Source organism: Marmota monax, unplaced genomic scaffold, assembly GCF_021218885.2.
Source record: "Marmota monax isolate L192 unplaced genomic scaffold, Marmota_monax_Labrador192_F-V1.1 WCK01_AAM20220418_F8-fsc00056, whole genome shotgun sequence".
Taxonomy (NCBI): Eukaryota; Metazoa; Chordata; class Mammalia; order Rodentia; family Sciuridae; genus Marmota; species Marmota monax.
The window spans coordinates 8,514,796-8,519,685 of record NW_026695212.1 but is presented as its reverse complement, the minus strand read 5'-3'; the positions used below and the strand labels follow the sequence as shown (position 1 = coordinate 8,519,685).

The following is a 4,890-nucleotide window of genomic DNA, read 5'->3' as shown; positions in this document are numbered from 1 at the left end:
TATGCCAGTACCAAACTGTTTCAGTGACTGAAAAGCCTGTTTAAATATTTTATAAGGTAGGTCTGCTTTTTAGTTTTGCTGGCTAGCTTTGATGATTCTTCTTTCTTCTCTTTCTTCTTCATTTTTAGTTGTTGATGGACCTTTGTTATTTATTCGTATGTGGTGCTGAGAATCGAACCCAGTGCCTCACTAGGCAAGCACTCTTCCACTGAGCTAAACCCCATCCTTGCTTCTTTTTTGTAGCAACTTTGAAATCTGCTATCTAGTTTTTTTTAAAAACATTCTGATGTTTTTATTGAGACTGCACGAAATTTGTAAAACTAGCATGTGTATGACATTAAGCCTTTTTATCCAAGGAGTTTGACCTTTTAAGGTAAAACACAAGTTTTATATTTGTGCTTTTGCCTATTTCTTCTTTATTCATAGGTATTTTCTCTGCTTTGCTCTAACATTAAATGGATCCTTTTCTTCTATTTTATCTTCTAATTGGCTAGTCTGTAAATAAAAGCTTTGGATTTCTGTGATTAATTTTATACCCAGTGACTTTATTAGTTTTAAGACTTTCAGTGAACTCAAGCTTTGCATTATCATCAAGTAGTAATTTTACCTCTTTCTCCATTTTTGAAAAATATTTTTTAGTTGCAGTTGGACACAATAACTTTACTGTATTTATTTATTTTTACGTAGAGCTGAGGATGAAACCCAGGGTTTCACACGTGCTGGGCATGCACTCTACCACTGAGCCACAACCCCAGCCCCTCTTTCCCCATTTTAATGCTTCTACATTCATTCCGTCACATCTGTTAAGTATTCTCCCCTAGATTTTTAAGTTCCTAAAGGACATGAATAATTTTTGTATCCTTTAGAGAGAACCAGCTAAATGCTCTGCATAGACTGGTTTATAATTAATGTCTATTTTAAAAATGGAAACAAAATATCTGTTAAATTCTGCAACTGCCTCACTTGCTTATTTGTACTTTCATCAGTCCTACCAACAAAGGATAGCAAAATTGACTTTCTTCCAAAAAAAAATATATGTATGTATGTATGTATGTGTGTGTGTGTGTATATATATATATATATATATATACACACACACACATATATTTTTTTCCACTACTTGGGATTGAAGCCAGGGGTTGCTCTACAAGTAGCTATATCCTCAGCTCTTTTTATTTTTTTTTTTTAATTTTTATTGTTGGTTGTTCAAAACATTACATAGTTCTTTTTTTTTTTTAATTTTAATTTATTTTTTAGTTTTAAGCAGACACAACATCTTTGTTTGTATGTGGTGCTGAGGATCGAACCCGGGCCGCACTCATGCCAGGCGAGCATGCTACTGCTTGAGCCACATCCCCAGCCCCATTACATTACATAGTTCTTGATATATCATATTTCACACTTTGATTCAAGTGGGTTATGAACTCCCATTTTTACCCCGTATACAGATTGCAGAATCACATCAGTTACACATCCATTGATTTACATATTGCCATACTAGTGTCTGTTGTATTCTGCTGCCTTTTCTATCCTCTACTATCCCCCCTCCCCTCCCCTCCCCTCCCCTCTTCTCTCTCTACCCCCTCTACTGTCATTCATTTCTCCCCCTTGTATTATTTTTCCCTTTCCCCTCACTTCCTCTTGTATGTAATTTTGTCTCAGCTCTTTTTAACTAAGGGTTTTCATTTTCATATTTGCTTAAACATTCTTAGCAATATTCATACATTGTCTCTAGCAGTTTTCCTGAAGTTATATATGGTTTCATTTAAAAACTACACACATTAGGAATACTGTGATTGGAGGAAATCATCAGTCAAGCTTCAAATCAAATGGCTATAAACTAAACATTAAAAGATTAAACGCTTTCCAGACTTGGGTTGTCCAGACCCAGAGGACTCTTGTACTTTTAGTGTGGTTGAAGTTTCACACTAGAAAGTGTCTCAGGATGTCTTAAACATGTTTTGCCAGTCATCACAGACAGGATTTAAGTCCTGAAATGATTAGAACTACAATTACTCATAGGAAATCACTGTCGCAGAAAGAAAACAGACATAAGGAATACCAACAAAATACACACTTTGGTTTGAAAGATGTCAATATTCCAGTCTTGTAGGGTAGACAGAACATCCTGTTGAATTAGATGAGACATCACAAGAGCTTGCTTCAGAAAAGGCCAGTATCAAGCCAGTCAATGAAAATTGTCCTAAGTGAAGAACAAAAACAAATGCTCCAAAAATACAAAGAAAACCAACTTCAAAAATTTAAAAGAACAGCGAGATAAAGCTACATGGGGATTACTTAAAATGGGTCTTTATAGACCTGATGCATCTTGTTTTCTTTTCTCAAATCAAAATGCTATGAAAAATGAGCCCAAAAAGGGGGGGGGGTGTCTTCCATCTTCTGCATGGATTACAAGATCAAAGGCCAAAGACCAAATTGAACAAACTAAGATTGAGAATGGGATTGATGTTTGAGCAATTAGACCTGGTCAAAGACAGACTTCAGAAAAGAAAGTATTAGACAAAGAGAAAAAAGTTGTGTGGCCTGTTATACCCATATCAGTGAGAATGACCAAATCGGTTTCTCAAGCAACAATACAGACTGTCAGAACAGTCTGAACTAACACTATAAGAAAGCCAGTCATGGGGCTGGGGATGTGGCTCAAGCGGTAGTGCGCTCGCCTGGCATGCGTGCGGCCCGGGTTCGATCCTCAGCACCACATACAAACAAAGATGTTGTGCCTGCCGAAAACTAAAAAATAAATACTAAAAAAAAATTCTCTCTCACTATCTCTCTCTCTCACTCTCTTTAAAAAAAAAAAAAAAAAAAGCCAGTCACAAGAGCCACTAATGACATGAACCTGAAAGAAAGGCACCAAATAAAGGAAGACCTGTGAAAAAGAAACAAAACCTGAGAAGGTTGTTTCTTTTAATCTTGATAATGAAGAAGATACTTTGGATTCACAAAGGAGTGCAAGAAATGGAAGGGATTCTGATGAAATCTTATCAAAAATGGTAAACTTACCTAAGAAAAATCCTGCAAAAAAACAAAGAGAATTCCTTTGCACCTAATGGTTTTATGTTTCATTCACTGGATGGTTTCAAGACCTATCAAGTAACAGTCATGACTCCCACAAGTGCCAATGCTTTCTTGACACCCATTTATACCTGGAACCCTTTAGAACCAGAAGGTGATAAGACTCAAGAAGCAAAAGAAATCTAGACCCAAAAGTGTAAAACTTACTCTACCAAGACAGCCCAGCAAGATTCAAATAAATTACAATGTCCTTTGGGTTCTCTAACAGTTTTGAGTCAAGAACATAGCTTAAATCAAAATGAAGCTACTACTAAAAATTCATATGGCCTTTCAATAAAAATGTCTCATCATTTGAATTAAATGAAGGTCAGATATCTCAGCCAACACATGATATGCCATATTTCAGAAATATTCTAGTCAGAAACTAAAACTGACTTCACACTGCCTTGAGTGGGACAGGAAGCTTGAACCAGACATTCTAGATGATGCTAAAGATCTTATTTGCACAGCAGTTGGTCAGACAAAATTCCTTATTAAGGAAAGATTCAAACAGTTTGAAGGACTGATGAATGATTAGGAATATAAAGGAGGTGAAATGGAGACTACCTGTGCAAATCTAGATGGATTTGGGGGCATGAGTTTTCAGAAAGATGTAAATTGAAAATTCAACAATCTGGATGGCAAAACAATAATGCCACAAATATAGTCTTCTGGAAAATACAATGTTTCAAGCATGGCAAGTAAACACAAATAGGATGATGGTGGAAGGATTGCAGCTAGAAACCACCTCACTGCCGTAAAAAAAAAAAAATGCAATAAGAGAGAAAATTAAACAGAAAGAACACTCCTATAATCAGCCCCTATAATATCAAAGGAAGTTGAAAAAATAGTTTTCCATGCTGGGTTTTTCAGAACTAAAGAGTCCTGTTAAATCATTCTCAGTACTTTCCTCTGAATGTCTTTCTCAAAGACATGGAACACCTAAGTCCATCAGCAAAGCCATACTGGAGAATGAGGCTGATGAGGACCTTCTAAGACATATGATGTCACCAGAGAATCCTGATCCGCAGAGCACCAAAAGTGAACACATTGATAAGAAAATTTTGTTTTCAAATATTTCTGAAAGCAGGAATAGCATAGTAGAAGATGCTCAGTGTCCTAGATTACAAGGTTTAATTGAAATAAACCATGATGAATATGGAATTAACAAAAGGGGAGAAATTTCAGATGTTGCAGAAAGAAAGGAACAAGAGTCTTCAATTACCTCACAAGATGTTTTGATGAGTAGCCCTGAAAAAAATATATTATCACAAAATAACACCTCACAAGAAACTAACCCTTCTCAATTAGTACTACTTGATAATAGAAGTGTCATTACTGAATGCCATCTTCTTGATTTGGTCTAAACTTCAGTAATCAGATAGAGAGGAGACATCAAGAACATGCCAGACACATCTCTGTTGGTGGTAGTCTAATTACCTTTTCACCTCTAAGGCCCCTTAGTGGAGAACAATCAGAATTTTAAATTTAAAAATAAATCTAAACATTTTCTTCATATTACCAATGCTGTGAAATATTCTTAAACAGTTGGAAGTTTCAAGATGTATTTGTGTTCACTTCTATTCAATCAACTTATATATGTCATCTAAGTGTATTTTTAAAAATGTTTTTTTGTTGTAGGTGGACACACTATCTGTATTTATTTATTTTTATGTGATGCTGAGGATTGAACCCAGTACCTCACATATGCAAGTGTATTTTGGATATACTATTTCTCAGGGGAAGTGGGGATATTTCGTATATTAACCATGTATAATGAAAGGTATGTTTTATCTTCTCTCTTGTTTAAAAGAG

General features: G+C 35.5%; 1 pseudogene; it reads left to right on the top strand.

Annotated features, from left to right (window-relative positions):
* The first annotated feature begins 1,945 nt into the window (after positions 1–1,945).
* LOC124083912 (disks large-associated protein 5-like) lies at positions 1,946–4,561 on the top strand (annotated as a pseudogene).
* The last annotated feature ends 329 nt before the right edge of the window (positions 4,562–4,890 follow it).